Below are 18,708 nucleotides of genomic sequence, written 5' to 3' on the forward strand. Positions count from 1 at the left end.
CTCTTGTCTGCCTGCACATTATCCCTCTCCCTCTATTCCCTATCTATGTCCTATCTAAAAGCTTCTTCAACACCACTATCAAATCTGCCTCCACCATCATCACTGGCAGCGCATTCCAGGCACCCACCACCCTCTGTGTAAAATACTTCACCCACACTTCTCCTTTGCTTCTCTCACCTTAAAGCTTTTGTCTACCCTACCTATGCGTCCCATAATTTTATGTACTTCTACCAGATCTCCCCATAACCTCTGGTGTTTCAGAGAAAATAATCCGAGTCTGCCCAACCTCTCCTTGTAGCTAATACACTCTAATCCAGGACTCCTTGTGGTAAACATCCTCTGCACCTTTTCCAAAGCCTCCAAGTCCTTTCTGCATTGGGGTGACCAGAACTTCATGCGATACTCCAAGTGCAGCCGAACCAAAGTGCTGTGAAGCTGCATCCCATAAAGTTACCAGGGATTCTTAATCTGCCTCAATATTGATAGAAAACACTGACAGACTTCCGAATTATTTCCTATGCTGATCTTAGTAATATATCTAAAATGATTCATGGAAATGATTACATTTACATGGTGCCTTACTTGAGTTCAGGATATCCCAAAGCACTTTATAGCCAATTATGCATGTGCTGAATTGCTGTCACTGTAATGTAGGCAATGAACATTTCAAAGAAACATTTCCATCACAATAATGATATAACTTCTGGGACTACACAGTTGCGAGAAACGGAGACATGTTTGGGGAATTTACAAATGTTTAAATTAATTGATTTAACTTGCGTGCAATCTATTGTTTTTAAATTTTCTAATGTTTTAAGTGTTGCACATTTTCTAGCAGTCTACTTTTTTGTATTAGTGTGATAATTTTCAAGATGTTTTGAATCTTTTTGAATATTTGTGAATGATCCTCACTGACCACAACGTTTGCTCACTCACTGCTCCCAGAAAATTACAAGTCCTTTTGCTTTCTGAAAGAATGAAATATGGAAGCATTATTACTGATATGCAATAATGTTAAAAGGCTACCTACTTATTATGATGCAGAATGAAGCCATTTTGATCATCAAATCCACACCAGCTCCTGCCTTGCCAATCTTCTACGCAAAGCATTATCAAAGTCAAAGTCAATTTTATTGTCAATCCTCAGCCAGTTTACACAGACAGAAAATCGAAATACCGTTTCCCACAATCCCGAGGAACAAAGTGCATAAAACTAAGTTAAAATTAAAAAGGCACAGCAAACAACAATCAACATAAAATATAAAATATAGTCACTACAAATGCGTTTAAAAAAAGTGTCTGGTGCTGGATGTGCGTGTGTGTGGGGTGTTAAAGTCCAGGTCCAATGGGGGCAGGGGAGAGAGGAGGAAGGGAGGGGAGAGAGTTCAGCATCCTGACAGCCTGGTGGAAAAAACTGTTCTTTAGTCGGGTGGTGCTCGACCTCAGGCTGCGAAACCTTCTCCCTGAAGGCAGGAGGGTGAAGAGGCTGTTGGAGGGGTGGGAGGGGTCACCCACAATGCTCAATGCTTTGCGGGTGAGGCGGGTGGTGTAAAGGACCAGGAGTGTTGGGAGTGAGGCGCCAGTGATCCTCTCAGCAGTGTTCACTATGCGCTGCAGGGTCTTGCGGCTGGAGGCTGTGCAGCTGCCGAACCACACAGTGATGCAGCTGCTGAGGATGCTCTCGATGGCGCCTCGGTAAAAAGTGTACATGATGGGTGTGGGGGCTCCCGCTCTCTTCAGTTTGCGGAGGAAGTAGAGGCGCTGCTGGGCTTTCTTGGCGATGGACGTGATGTTGTTGCTCCAGGAGAGATCCTCGGTGATGTTCACCCCCAGGAATTTGGTGCTGCTCACCTGCTCCACAGCAGCACCATTGATGGTCAGTGGGTGGGGGTGTTGGGTGTGCGTTCTCCTGAAGTCGACAACAATCTCCTTTGTTTTCTCCACATTCAGGAAGAGATTGTTGTCTGTGCACCACGCGGCCAGCTGGTCCACCTCCTTCCTGTAGTGGGTCTCGTCATTGTTGCTGATGAGACCCACCACTGTTGTGTCATCCGCAAACTTGACGAAGTGGTTGGAGCTGTAGGTGGGTGTGCAGTCGTGGGTCAGCAAGATGAAGAGCAGGGGGCTTAGCACACATCCTTGTGGGGCACCCGTACTCAGCGTGATGGTGTCCGATGTGTTGCTGCCGACCCGTACAGACTGGGGTCTGGCAGTGAGGAAGTCCAGCAGCCAGTTGCAGAGAAGGGGGCTGAGGCCCAGATTTGTTGCGATCTGGGACGAAGCAAGTTGCCCACCAGTGAGCCAAGAAGGAGGAGAAAAACATAGAAACCATGACTAGTGCTATAAAGATTAAGTGCAAATATAAAAGGCAGAAGGAGTATGAAGAGAGAGGGAGAATATTTGTCTTGAGACACATGTTCAGCCACAGTCCAATTGAATGGTGGAGCAGGCTCATAAAACCTACTGTAATCCTGCACTTATTTTGTTTTCATTTTAAATGGCAATTGGCAGGTTGCATACATAATACATTAAAAAGGGCATTGGGTTCACCTCACTAGATGTCCAGTAATTGAAATTTGGCAAAATGACCCATAGAGACCAAAGGCTTATAGATTGTTGTTTTCACTGAGAGATGGTGGTTGACTGCTATTAGAATCTATACGCTTTTTGATAATACCACTGTAGTGGGCCGGAGCTTGAACAACGAGATAATGTACAGGAAGGAGATGGAGAATTAGGTAACATGGTGTCAAGACAGCAACCTTTCCTTTGGCATCCTTTATGTGGTGACTCTTTGCATACCTTGGGGATGCAAAACAAAGAATATCATTGTGACTTGTCACATGTGACAATAAAGTAAAGTATCATTCATTCATTCAGTTATTCAGTCAGTCAGTCAGTAATTCATTCATTCATTCATTCATTCATTCATTCATTCATTCATTCATTCATTCATCCATTCATTCATTCATTCATTCATTCATTCATTCATTCATTCATTCATTCATTCATTCATTCCCTCAATATCAGCAAAACAAAAAGAGCCTCACCAAGTTCAGGATGTAGGGTAGGTGGCACGCCCCAGTCAGCATCAATAGTGCTGAAGTGGAGAAGGTTGAGAGCTTGACATTTCCTGAGATAAATATCACCAATAATTTGACCTGGTCCAATGACGTTGATGCCATAGCAAAGAAAGCGCACCAATGCCTCTGCTCCCTCAGAAGACTGAGGAAATTCAGCAAGTCTCCAATGACTTACCAATTTCTACAGATGCACCAGACAAAGCATTATATCAAACACATTACTTTACTTGCTTTGGCTATTTCTCTGCCAGAGACAGAGTGCCCAAATCTTTAATGCATTAAATTAAAAGGTACACATCAGAATCAGAATCAGAATCAGAATCAGAATCAGAATCAGAATCAGAATCAGAATAACCTTTATTGTCATCCAAAAAAACAAGTCTTTTGGACGGAATTCCGTTACCCACAGTCCAACAATAAGAGCAATAGAAATTAACAATAACACACACAATCACAAACCAAAACAAAAAAAAGAAACATCCATCACAGTGAGTCTCCTCCAGTCACCTCCTCACTGTGTTTGAAGGCCAGGATGTCTTTTCTCTTAGCTGCCGTCTTCTCCCGCGGTCAGACTGTTGAAGTTGCCACGTTCCAGGCCGCGCTGGACGGTGAAAGGTCCGCAGCGGGCCGACCCAAGCCCCGCGATTCGGGGCGGGCAAAGACATTGCCGCTGCACGTCGGGGCGGTTGTGGCTCCCGACATTGAAGCCCCCACCGGGCAGAGAAAAATCCCGCAGCCTATTTCAGGCCACGCCGGACGGTGAAAGGTCACCCAGAGAGTTGTGAATTTGTGGAATTCTCTGCTACAGAAGGCAGCGGGGGCAAATTCACTGGATGAATTTAAAAGAGAGTTAGATAGAGCTTTAGGGGCTAGTGGAATCAAGGGATAAGGGGAGAAGGCAGACACAGGTTACTGATTGTAGATGATCTACCATGTTCACAATGAATGGCGGTGCTGGCTCGAAGGGCCGAATGGCCTCCTCCAGGATCTATTTTCTATATACTTGTAGCAGATTGACAAGTAAATCAGAAGACGCATAGATTATCCGGTAAATGATCCTATTAGTTTTGATGCAGGGATTCTACTAATATTAACCCCTTTTTCACTTTCCACAGATGCTGCCTAGCCTTATGAATGTTTTGAGTATTTTCTGTTTTTATTTCAGATTTTCAGCATCTGCTATTTCTTGCTGTTGTATTAAAATTATCCAGTACAATATTACTGAGCAACAGCTGTTCTCCATAAATTTGCCATTTTATTGCTCATATCATAAAGCTGCTTCTGATATGTTTTGTGTAATAATGTTGTTGTAAACTTCAAGACCCCATAAAAATATCAGTTAATAGGATTGTTTACAATTTGTAACTGTAAATTAGTTGCAATTTATAGGTACTTCTTCAAACATTGTTTTGTGCTGTAAAATGGATTAATTGTTTGAGCTGAGTCACTCTATTTTGTTATTCATCCATTGCTTGCGCTTCTTGAAGTGTTTACAACACTCCAAGTTATATTTATTCCAGCTGTTTTCATTCAATTTAATTTTATTCATATTAACTCTTGAGATAATGCCTAAATAGTTTGGGTTTGTTATTGTTTGGTATTGTATAAATTCTGTGCAGTTCTTTCTTTTGCTGATTTCAGATCTTATACTCAGCACAATTTTCACAGTCTACTGTCACCCAAAGAGCCATAGAATTACAGAGCACAGGGAAAAGCCATTCTGCCCATAGAATTCATATTAATAATCTTGTACCCCATTTACAGTCATCCTACACTAATCCCATTTTAATTCTTTCAACTTTCCAACTCAAATCTCCCAGGCCTCTGCCAAGTACTAGCAGTAATTTACAATGGAAAATCGATTCAGATTCATAACAACTTACCATGTGAACAACAGACTGATGAGCCAAAACATTATGACCACCTGCCTAATATGCTGTTGGTCCTCCGTGTGCCGCCAAAACAGTGCCTGGACATGGACTCTACAAGACCCCTGAAGGTGTGCTGTGGTATCTGGCACCAAAACATTAGCAGCAGATCATCATCATCATCATCATCATATTATACAGCCGGAAACAGGCCTTTTCGGCCTTCCAAGTCCGTGCCGCCCAGTGATCCCCGTACATTAACACTATCCTACACCCACTAGGGACAATTTTTTTAACATTTACCCAGCCAATTAACCTACATACCTGTACGTCTTTGGAGTGTGGGAGGAAACCGAAGATCTCGGAGAAAACCCACGCCGGTCACGGGGAGAACGTACAAACTCCTTATAGTGCAGCACCCGTAGTCAGGATCGAACCTGAGTCTCCGGCGCTGCATTCGTTGTAAAGCAGCAACTCTACCGCTGCGCCACCGTGCCGATACTTCAAGTCCTGTAAGTTGCGAGGTGAAACCGCCTTGGATCGGACTTGTCGATCCAGCACGGATCGGATTAAGATCTGGAGAATTTGGAGGTCAGCGCAACACCATGAACACTTTATCATGTTCCTCAAACCATTCCCGAACAATGTGTGCAGTGTGGCAGGGAGCATTACCTTGCTGAAAGAGGGCACTGCCATCAGGGAATACCATTGCCATGAAGGGGTGTACCTGGTCTGCAACGATGTTTAGGTAGGTGATACATGTCAAATTGACGTCCACGAGAATGGACGGACCCAGGGTTTCCCAGCAGAACATTGCCCAGAGTATCACACTCCTTCCACCTGCTTGTCGTCTTCCCAGAGTGCATCCTGGTGCCATCACTTCCCCAGGTAAACGGCACGCAGGTACACTGCCATCCACGTGATCTAAAAGAAAATGGAACTCATCGGACCAGGTGACCTTCTTCCATTGCCCCAAGGTCCAGTTCCGACGCTCGCGTGCCCAATGTAGGCACTTTCGTCGGTGGACAGTGGTCATCATGGGCACTCTGACCGGTCTGCGGCTAAGTTTAAAGTTCTGTTCTCAAGGCAAACAAGAATGGAGGAGAAAACCGGAGCACCCAAGGGAACCCCGTGTGGTCACAGGACTGCACCAGTGGTGAGGATTGAACTCAGGTCACTCTCTTCCCCCTCTCCCTCATTTTCCCTTTCCCCCATTCTCTCTTTTGCCCTTCTTTCTCCCTCCCCTCTCTCTCACCCATTTCTCCATCTCTCTCCCCATCCACCCCCTTCTTTCTCCACTCCTCCCTCTTCACCCCCACTCTTCTCTCCACTTACTCCTTTCCCCTATACTCACTTCTACCCTCTCTCTTCCCCTTCTCTTCCCTTACCTCACCCCCCCCCCCCCCCCTCTCCTCCCTCTCTTCTCTCCCCTTCACCACAATGCTCACCTCTGCCACCCCTTCCCTTCTAGTCTCTTTATATTGGTTTCGGTCTCTCTCCACACTCAGTCCTGATGCAGGGTTTCAATCCAAAACATTGATCAACCCTTCCCACCCAAAGACGCTGCTCAACCCACTGAGTTTTAGTTCAGCTTTAGTTTAGAGATACAGCATGGAAACAGGCACTTTGGTCCACTGAGTCCATGCCAACCATTGATCACACATTCACATTAGTTCTATGTTGTTTTCATTGTCTTCCCCATTCCTTACACACTCGGGCCAATTTTCTAGCAGCCAATTAACCTACAAACCTGCAGATCCTTGGGATGTGGGAGGAGATGGGAGCATCTGGAGGAAATCCACGTAAAGTCATAGAGTCAGAGAGTGAAACAGTGTGGAAACACGCCCTTTGGCCTAACTCGTCCACACCGTCCAACAATGTTCCAGCTACACTATTCCCACCTGCTTGCGCTTGGTCCATATCCCTCCAAAACTGTCTTATCCATCTACCTGTCGAACTGTTTCTTAAACGATGGGATAGTCCTAACCTCAACTACCTCCTCTGGCAACTTATTCCATACACCCACCACCCTTTGTGTGAAAAAGTTACCCCTCGGATTCCTATTATATTTTTTCCCCTTCACCTTGATCCTTTGTCCTCTGGTCCTCGATTCCCCTACTCCGGGCAAAATACTGTGCATCTACCTGTATTATAAGAAAATAACTGCAGATGCTGGTACAAATCGATTTATTCACAAAATGCTGGAGTAACTCAGCAGGTCAGGCAGCATCTCGGGAGAGAAGGAATGGGTGACGTTTCGGGTCTGTGCATCTGTGCATCTACCTGATCTATTCCTCTCATGATTTTGTATACCTCTATAAGATCTCCCCTCATCCTCCTGTGCTCCATGGAATAGAGACCCTGTCTACTCAACCTCTACCTATAGCTCACATCCTCTAGTCCTGGCAACATCCTCGTAAATCTTTTCTGAACTCTTTCAAGCTTGACAATATCTTTCCTTTCACATGGTGCCCAGAACTGAACACAATATTCTAAATGCGGTCTCACCAACGTCTTATACAACTGCAACATGACCTCCCAACTTCTATTCTCAATACTCTGACTGATGACGGCCAAAGTGCCAAAAGCCTTTTTGACCACCTTATCTGCCTGCGACTCGACCTTCAAGGAACCCTATACCTTTACTCCCAGATCCCTCTGCTCTACAACACTACCCAGAGGCCTACCATTTACTGTGTAGGTCCTGCCCTTGTTCGACGTCCCAAAATGCAACACCTCACACTTCTCTATATTAAATTCCATCAACCATTCCACCGCCCGCCTGACCAATCGATCCAGATCCTACTGCAATCGTTCACAACCATCTTCACCATCTGCAAAACCACTAACTTTTGTATCATCAGCAAACTTGCTGATCTTGCCCTGTATGTTCTCAACCAATATCAGTGATGTAGATGACAAACAGTAACGGGCCCAGCACCGAACCCTGAGGCACACCACTAGTTACAGGCCTCCAGTCTGAGAAGCAACCTTCCACCATTACCCTCTGCTTCCTTCCATGGAGCCAATTTGCTATCCATTGAGTTATCTCTCCTTGGCACCCATGTGATTTAACCTTCTAGAGCAGCCTACCATGATCACAGGAAGGCCATGCAAACCCCACCCAGGCTGTATCCAAGGTCAGGATCGAACCAGTGTCTTTGGCACTTCCTCCAGCAGATTGCTTTATTGCTCATGATTCCAGCATTTGTATTTTTAGTTTAGTTTAGAGATACAATGCGGAAACAGACCCTTCAGCCCACCGAGTCTGCACCGACCAGCGATCCCCACACATTAACACTATCCTACACACACTAGGGACAATTTACACATACACCAAGCCAATTAACCACATGGCTGTACATCTTTGGAGTGTGGGAGGAAACCGAAGATCTCGGAGAAAACCCACGTGGTCACAGGGAGAACGTACAAACTCCGTAGTCGGGATCAAACCCGGGTCTCTGGTGCTGCAAGCGCTGTAAGGCATCAATTCTACCGCGGTGCCACCTTGGCCACCCAGTATTCTCTTGCATCTTCTGGGAAAAGCGGGAAAGTTTAGAGTTCCAGACAGTGTCGGGGTTATGTGGAGAAGGAAGGGGAATGGGGTTAGGAGAGAGATATAGATCGGCCTTGATTGGAGTAGACTTGCTGGGCAAAATGGCCTAATTCTTCTCCAATCACTTATGACCTAATGACAATGACGGGCGAGAGGCAGAGAGAGAACAAAATGAATAAGTCTGTGGAAGAGCTGGTGGAGACTGAATGACACAGGTACAGCCAAATAGAGCATGGTAACGATATATCACGGAGAGATGAAAACTGGAAAAATTAAAAATAATGGAAGACGAGAAACTGAAAAAAAACTGAGTACTTGGAACGTGTATCAGAAGAGGAAAGAAATAGGACCAGTAGACATGCTTGGTGCTTATCCAAAATATCTCCTATTGAGCAAGGCTACATGATGCCATTATAAGCCCGTGTATTAACTCTTGATAGATGATCTCATTGTTTTAGTAGAACTGCATGGATGTGTGCATTAATTGCATCATAAAAGATGTAAACTCTTCTGAACCACTCACTATCTAACTTGGTCTGTCATCTTCAGCAACATGCACCATAAATGGCAACAGAAAGATCAATGATAAATGTCTCAATGGCCCAGCATAGTATCCAGTCAGTGCCCCACAATCATGCTGATGACTCTTCACCAGTAAAAGCCATAGAGTACTCCGGGCTACTGTATTTCCCAGATGTGCACTAAAATTAGGTGCTTACAGGAAGCCATTGACTTCCAGGCACAAAATGTACATTGGATGAGAAATGGCCAGCATATCCATGAACTTATTAATCACAAATGCAAGGTGTTCTCGGATTGTGCCTAATGTTAGATCTGCACAATAAAACTTGTTACGAGATTGTTACATCTTTAAATATTGTGTTCTCTGAATTGCGATAATGCTAAAAGAAAGTTCTCAAGGGGTGGTCTTTGAAGGGCCTTTGAATAATAATAGTATGTCTTGTTATGAGCTTCCAGTGATATAGGCATTCATCTGCACACTCTGTGAGGGACCCACGAGGAACAAATATTCTACATATTGGAAATACCAGCATGTCACACGTGAAGCCTGAGGTGCACCATAAAAACATGACTGTAACTAATACATAGAAAAAAGCACAGGAGATCCAGCAACCAGCGTTGTTCCCAGCTTCGTTAGGAGCACCTACGACTCAAAATAACAAGCGGTAGAGATTTGCGGGACAAGGTGACCCTTTCTCATCTTCCATTTCTGCACACTGTATGGACTTGGAGACATAAAGCTGAAATGCGACAATGTTTATATTATATAAATCAATAGCTTCTTTCGAGCAGTGATATTTAAATGAATTTCCTTTACAATTTTAACAGGCTTGTTATTAACACCACACCGGAGGATTCCAACCATGGTTGTTAGTGTATGATGCCAGGAATAGGAAATATGCAAAATTGTCCAATTATTTGAGGACAGTCAGCAATGATAACAATTGTGTTTTTTTTTAAAGTTACGTCACAGTGTAATATATTGTTCTAATTTTGGAAGATGTTTGAACAAATCAATGCGCTATATAAAATAAAGAAGTATTAACAATGTAAAATTGATTCCACTAGTCTGAGGTTTTTTTCCAATGTTTTCAAAGGTACAAGTGTTCTTCTTTGATAATCAAATTCCAATACGCACAGACATTTAAAATAGGGCAGACAGTTGAACACATGCCAGGTAAAAAACTAACGTTCTGTCCCTCATCTATATCGGTCATAAGTAACTTGGCTCATTACTCAGATAGACGAGGACCAGAACGTTAGTTTTATTTTAGAAAAACAGACAGAACTTTAAATTGATTAAAACCAACATTAGTTTGAACCAAAATTAATTTAGATCCATTCGATAAAATGATAAGTTCATGTCCAGTTTTATTTTCACGTCATAGTGTGATGAGGAGGATTTGAAGTCCATAAATGGGTTAGCAAAGATCAATACAGGTTTTATCGAATTATCCTGTTCCATAGAGAAGCTTCCACTTAATAAATCCATCAACATGGTAAATATGGTGGCGCAGCGGTAGAGTTTCACAGCGCTTGCAGCGCCGGAGACCCGGATTCGACCCTGACTACGGGTGCTGTCTGTATGGAGTTTTACATTCTCCCTGTGACCGCGTGGGTTTTCTCCAAGATCTTCGGTTTCCTCCCACACTCCAAAGACGTATAGGTTTGTAGGTTAATTGGCTAGGTGTGAATATTAAATTGTTCCTCGTGTGTGTAGGATAATGTTAATGTGCGGGGATCGCTGGTCGGTGCAGACTCGGAGGGCCGAAGGGCCTCTTTCAGCACTGCATCTCTAAACTAAACTAAACTAAAAAAGACAACCAAGAAACATTGCAGTAGCATTAACATGCTGAGGTGCAGTAGGAGACATTAGGATAGAAGGCTTTGTCAAAACGATAGGTTTTATTCAAATGTCTAGGTTATTTCACTTTATCGCCTTGTGAATTGAATGATAGATGTTTAATGCTAAACCTTTTTATTATTTGTTCTACCTTCAGGCACCATGACACCCATTCTTGGTCTACAGTAGATGAATTTTCAAACTTCACATGGAATCATTTGTGGATGTAATTTGAGCCTTTTTCTTCTGCTAATTTAATATTTTGAATGTTATCCTTAGGTTTATATTGATCTCTCATTTTTGACTTAATAACCACCCCCCGCCATTTTTCATGTGCCTCAACAAAGGATAGGAGCAATCACGAATGAATGATGTTATTGTTTCGTAATTAGAAAATGACTAAAAAGGAAACTTGCTCATTTGGAGACACAAGAGATTGTAGATGCTGCAGTTGCTGGAATCTTGAGCAAAAATGAAGTATCTGAAAAGAAAATAGCAAAAAACATTAGATTTGCATCAAACCCAATGTACATGCACCAAGTGACACAGTCACGCAGCCTGTAGAACCATTGCCTCACAGCGTCAGAGACTCGGGTTCAATCCTGACCTCGGGTGTTGTCTGTGTGGAGTTTGCATCTTATTCCTGTGACCACGTGGGTTTCATCTGGGTGTTCCAGTTTCCTCCCACATCCAAAGTCGTGCAGGTTTGTAGGTTAATTGGTCCTTGTAAAATTGCCCTTAGTTTTGAGGGAGTGGATGGGAAAGTGTGATAACATAGAACTAGTGTGAAGGAATGATTGATGGTCATTATGGATTTGGTGGGCCCATGAGCCCAGTTCCAAGCTCTATCTCTAAACTGAACTAAACTAAAGTGGTGTTTGGCGCTTCTTGATGATAAGTTGGTCAAGAGTGAGGTGAGTAATCCCTGATTCTAGCATCATTGTTTTTTTCTTTGCTGCCTTCTATTTCTGCCAAGCTTCTAATGGCTAATGTCTGTGACTAGTGGGATCCCGTTGCCTGAAGTAATCAGGTGAGATGTGTTGCTGGCAGAAATAGCTTGCACCAAGCACAAGCCAACACTGAAACACCTCGTTTTCACCCAGTTAGGTATTTTGTTCATTAAGAAAAAAAACTCAATATGTTTTTCTTTCATTTGAAACATCTGTTTATTTTTTTGTGCATGGAACAACGTTAATCCTTCCATCAACCAACACTTCTATAATACAATAGTTTGACATATTCCCAAAGTGCTCACTAGTTTCCCCATTCATTCTTTGCTGATTTTAAGACTGAAGTGTATCCAAGCATAACCCTGCCTGAGAAAGCCCAGGGAAATATAACATGATTATTTATTTCTAGAGTCTTCTGCCAGCTTGTTTTAATCTATGACGATGGTGAGATTAATGTTTCCAGGTGTCTGATATCAATCTGAAATTCCGCATTCAGTTGTCACTGGAATCCAAAGAGATTTCTTCCTGTCTACTTGACAGAGCTGAACATTGCTGGGCAAATATTAATTAATACACGCACCCTGTTTCCTTCGATCAAGGCTGATAACATTTCTCCAATGTTCTTATCTGATCAGATGTGCCAGAAGCAAAATTGCTACATTAATGCAGTTTATGGATTAATTAGATATCTTTTTGAATGAAATTTTACATATAGATTCTGTGGATGTCATAAATATTTAATTAAAGAAAATTTGAATTCAATCCAGTACACAGAGATTTCTTAAAAAAATCATTGCTTTAAAGACATTTTTGCATTTGACTCATATTCTGTGAATAAAATATTCAGCCTCCCACTGCAAACCCATAGCAATGCTATTGTGGCGGTGCCAGATTTTAATTCCAAGGAACAATATTGCTGTTTTATTTAATACTTTGCTGAACGTAAGTGCTTTAGTGTTGAATCCAAAACATTTAAGCAGTATATATCAGAAACGTTATTGTGCACTGATTTTTTCTGAAAGCTGTGTATAACATATTGCATCTATACTATGCTGCACCATTCTAGTAATTAAGGTGCACATTTGTATTCTGTAACATTATGGAATGCATAAAATAGTTTATCTCATAGATGTTGCATTAAGAGCAACTCTACTTTTTATGCTAATTATCAGCGATATCCATGTTGGAATAACATAACTTTTTACTTTGCAAACATATTTAACATTCAAGATGATTGAAGAGGGGAAATAATGCACAAAGTTGCATTGTTCACATCTGCTTATGCTTATCTTATACCTGTAATATATTAAGTTAATAAAGTTAGATTCTAGTGCATCGTTCAAAGCAATGTTTCTTTCCTTTCATTTGAATGTGCTGCCATATGTTTTCCATATGATTTTTGGACTTTACCCCCATCTCCTTCATTTCCTATCACCAGTGTCCAGGAAGCTCCAGACCTCACATCCAACCATGACAAAGAAGGAAGTCAAGAGAGTACCTTTAATGTCCCCACAAGTGAAATGCTTATCTTTGTGCACTTTGATTTCTAGGCAAAGATCAACAGTCTCGTGGGGCCAGGATAATAAATCTAAATGGGCATTTGTGACACTGAAACAATGTTTCCCAAGTTGGCTTGGTGCCAGATAAATGTTGCTGTCTAAAATGTAACACGGCTGCTTCATCTACTACCTCTAAAAAGAAAAGCTTTGCTTTTAAATTCTTCTGACATATTTAGAGTTGTACAGCATGGAAACAGGCCTTTCGGCCCAACTCGTTCATGCCGACCAAGGTGCCCCATCTAACCTAGTCCTATTTGCCCAGGTTTGGCCCATATCCCTCTAAAACTTTCCTATCTGTGTAATTGTTCAAGTGTCTTTTAAATAGCATTATAGTACCTGCCACAACTACCTCCTCTGGCAGTTTGTTCCATATACCCACCACCTTCTGAGTGAAAAAGTTGCCCCTCAAGTTCCTATTAAATCTTACCCCTCTCACCTTAAAACGATGTACTTTGGTTCTTGATTCCCCTACCCTGGGTAAGAGACTCTGCATTCACCTTATCTATTCCTCTCATGATATTATGCATCGCTATAAGATCACCCTTTACCCTCCTGCACTCCAAGGAATAAAGTACATCCTGGCCAACTTTTCCCTATAGCCCAGTCCCTCGAATCCTGGTAATATCTGCATAAATCTTCTCTTCATTCTTTGCAGCTTCATGGCATTGTTCCTATAAAAAGGTGACCAAAACTGAACCCAGTACTCCAAATATGGCGTCACTGATGTTTTGTACTACTGTACAATGCATCACCATCTTCGGTACTCAATACCCTGACTGATGTCGGCCAATTTACTGAAAGCCTTCTTTTACCCCCTAGCAACCCATCACACCACTTTCAGGGAACAATATACCTGAACTCTTCGATCCACCTGCTCTACAAAACTCCCCAGAGCCCTACGATTCACTATGAAGATCCAGACCTGGTTTGACTTCCCAAAATACAACAACCCACACTTATCTGTCTCAACTCCATTAGTCATTCCTCAGCCTGCTGACCCAACTGATCGAGATACTGATGCCATTCTTATTATCCATCTTCACAGTCTATGATACTACCTACTTTAGTGTCATCTGCAAACTGACTATCCATGTCTTGTACATCCTCGTCCAAATTGTTGATATAAACCCTCGATCCCTGAGGCACAGCATTAGTCACAGGCCTCCGGTCTAAAAACAACCTTCCACCATCACCCTCTGCTTCTTCCCATTAAGCTAATTTTGTATTTTTTTCCTTAACTTTGGCAATACATTGTAGTATTAACTCTCCTGGGTGTTTCATACAGTGTTGTGCAATAAGTAACAAAGTATTATGAAACAAATGTATAGATGGGACCAGGGGGGCTATGTGAGGATGCTGTTCATTGACTTTAGTTCAGCATTCAACACAATAGTCCCCAGCAGACTGGTTGAGAAGCTGCTGGAACTGGGGCTTAGCACCCCTCTGTGTGCCTGGGTCCTGGACTTTCTCACTGCCAGGCCCCAAGTGGTCAGGATGGGGGAACACACATCTAGCTCCCTCACCCTGAACATAGGATCCCCCCAGGGCTGCGTCCTTCGCCCCCTACTGTACTCCGTGTACACACATGACTGTGGGGCCAGGTTCAGCTCAAACTCCATCATCAAGTTTGCTGATGACACTGTGGTGGTGGGCCGGATCAACAACGATGAGAAGGCCTACCTGGAGGAGGTGGCTGATCTGGCACTCTGGTGTCAGGACAATAGCCTCCTCTTGAATGTCACTAAAACAAAGGAGCTGATTGTGGACTTCAGAAGGGCTAAACATCCAAGGACGTACACGCCACTCGAGATAAATGGGTCTATTGTGGATAGGGTGAGCAGTTTCAAATACTTGGGAGTCCGCATCGCAGAGGATCTGACGTGGGCAACGCACATTGCCGCACTGGTGGGTAAGGCTAAGCAGCGCCTTTACCACCTTAGACAACTGAGGAAATTCAGAGTGTCGCTGAGGATCCTTCATTGCTTCTACTCTGGGGCTGTAGAGAGCATCCTGTCCGGCAACATTACAGTCTGGTTTGGGAACAGCTCTGCCCAGGACAGGATGGCCCTGCAGAGAGTAGTGCGTTCGGCAGAACGCACCATGGGAACTACACTCGTCCCCCTGCAGGACCTATACATCAGGAGGTGCAGATCCAGAGCAAGCAAGATCATGAGGGACCCCTGCCACCCCAGTAACGGACTGTTCCAGATGCTACGATCAGGCAAACGCCTCCGCTGTCACGCTGTGAAAACGGAGAGGATGAGACGGAGCTTCTTCCCACAGGCCATCAGGACTGTCAACGTTTATAACCCCAGAGACTAAATTTTTGTCGACACTTTTTGTGCTATGTTTAGTAACTTATTAACTTTATTTATATGCTGTAACTGTAATTCTTTTTGTGCACAACCCGCAGGCATTGCCACTTTCATTTCACTGCACATCGAGTATGTGTATGTGACAAATAAATTTGACTTGACTTGACTTGACTTGACTTGGTGTAGAAAAGGCCATAGAAATGGTGTAGAAGAGGCCATTCGATGCGTTATGTTGGTGCAGACTCTTTGAAAGAGTCCTCCACGTACTGTAATTCCACTGCCCCCATTCATTTTTCTCCACAATATATTTTTAGGTCTTTTCTTTTAGCTTAGTTTAATTTAGAGATATAGCTCGGAAACAGGCCCTTCGGCCAACAGAGACCGCACCGACCAGTGATCCCTGTACATTAACACTATCCGACACACTAGGGACAATTTACAATTTTTACTGAAGCCAATTAACCTACAACCCTATATGTCTTTGGAATGTGGGAGGAAACCGGAGAACCAGGAGAAAACCCATGCGGTCGCAGGGAGAACGTACAAACTCCATCGTCAGGATCAAACCTGGGTCTATGGCATGGCAAGGCAGCATCTCTTTCTCTGTGCCACCGTGCCGCCCCCTTTCGCTTCAAATATTTATCTAATTCCCTTTCAGAAGTCATTGTTGAATCATTTTCAACCCTCCTTTAAGCAATTTCTTCCAGATCGCAGCAATCCCCAGCAAAAATATATGCTTCCTCATCTCACGCCTTACCAAACAGTTTAAATTAGCATCCTCCAAGCACTGAAACGTGCCTGGAGAAATGGTTTCTCCTAATTGACTTCATCAATCGCTTTGTAATTTTGAACAAAACTTTAAAATCTCCGATGGTATTCTCTGCCCATAAGTATACGGGCTCAGTGAAGGCAACCAGCTGGGAAGGATAAAGATTTTGGATGACATGTAGACCTGCTAGGAATGACTAAAGCCAATAGCACTGAAAAGCAGTGTTATATTTTGTAATGAGAGCAATCAATTCCTGTGAGAATTTGCAAGGTACAAGTGTATTCCATTATCAGTGCTTTGATTGACTGGTCTGCCAGCTTCTCGTACACCATGTTTATGCGTCTTTTCAGCGGTGCTGAGAGATGTGAATTTGATCTGGAACCATAAATCATGCTGTCTAATTTATTCCTTGGGTTAATGTGATCCACCATAAGAGACACTGTTAAGTTAGTTTGTGTGAAAAGGTTTTCCAAAGTAAACTGGCCAATAAGTTAAGTTAGGAGTGGCACAGTGGCGCTGTGGGAGAGTTGCTGCCTTACAGTGCCACAGATCCACGTCCGATCCTGAGTATGAATGCTGTCTGTGTGGAGTTTGTACATTCTCCCTAAAACCACATAGAAACATAGAAAATAGGTGCAGGAGGAGGCCATTCGGCCTTTTGAGCCAGCACCGCCATTCATTGTGATCATGGCTGACCATCCACAATCAGTAATGCCTGCCTTCTTCCCATATCCCTTGATTCCGCTGGCCCCTAGAGCTCTATCTAACTCTCTTTTAAATTCATCCAGTGAATTGGCCTCCACTGCCTTCTGTGGCAGAGAATTCCGCAAATTCACAACTCTCTGGGTGAAAAAGTTCTTTCTCATCTCAGTTTTAAATGGTTTCCCCTTTATTCTTAGACTGTGGCCCCTGGTTTAGGACTCCCCCAACATTGGGAACATTTTTCCTGCATCTAGCTTGTCCAGTCCTTTTATAATTTAATACGTTTCACATGGTAAATGTCTTGTACATCCTCATCTTTACCCACATGGGATTTCTCAGGGTTCTTCAGTTTCCTCCCACACTCCAAAGACGTACAGGTTTGTAGATTAATTTGCTTCAATAGAATTGTAAATTGTCCCTAGTGTGTTGGATAGTGCTAGTGTACAGGGAGATGCACTGGCCAGTGCAGACTCAGTGGGCCAAAGGGCCTGTTTCAGAGCTGTATCTCTAAAGTCGAAAGCCTAATAACTAAAAAGACAAAGAATATTTCAACTTTTCAATCAGCATGTTTTTTTCTCTCAGTCTGCTTAATCCCTGCTTAGTGACTGATATATTTGGAGGTCACCAGTACACTCGTCAAATGCCAGCATTTCCATCAATCACCAGTGTACCTGTAGGCTACCCGTACACCTATCAATCACCGACTCAACTGTCAGTCACAATTAGATCCAACATTCTCACAGAGTAGTGAAAGGCTTGGATAGACTGGATGTGGAGAGGGTGTTTCCACTAGCGGGAGAGTCTGGTGTCATAGCCTCAGAACTAAAGAACGTTCTTTTAGGCAGGAGATGAGGAGGAATTTCTTTCGTCAGAGGGTGGTGAATCTGTGGAATTATTTGCCACAGAAGGCTGTGGAGGCCGTCAGTGGATATATTGAGGCAGAGAGATAGATTCTTGATTAGTACAGGTGTCAGAGGCTATGGGGAGAAGGCAGGAAAATGGGGTTAGGAGGGAGAGATAGATCAGCCATGATTGAATGGCGGAGTAGACTTGATGGGCCGAATGGCCTAATTCTGCTTCTCTCACTTATGATCTTATGATCTTATGATCCTTGATTTTATCAGTGATTCACCAATAGTGCCATAAATCATCATTATACACAGCAGTCATTGGCAAGCATGTTAATTACCAGTACACCGCAAAAGCCACCAAGACACTTACCAATCACTACCACCCCCATCCCCCACATATATCAAAGCTAAAGAACATTAAAACATACATTTAACACATACTAAAAAACAACAAAGAAAGAAAAGGATGAGACAGGCTGTTGGCGAGGCAGCCATTGCGGTGCCATCCAGTGGTCTTTGAATGCACCTGAGATTCTGAAACATTCAAAAGTTCCAATGTCTTAAATAGTAATCAAGCTATTGAAAATAACAAAATGAATGAGTGAATTTATTAATTAAAACAAGTACTATATAAATAGGCCGCATTATCTTGCATGCCAAGATTCTAGAGCTAGGGCTAATCTCAGCTGT

Source organism: Rhinoraja longicauda, chromosome 7 (assembly GCF_053455715.1).
Source record: "Rhinoraja longicauda isolate Sanriku21f chromosome 7, sRhiLon1.1, whole genome shotgun sequence".
NCBI lineage: Eukaryota > Metazoa > Chordata > Chondrichthyes > Rajiformes > Arhynchobatidae > Rhinoraja > Rhinoraja longicauda.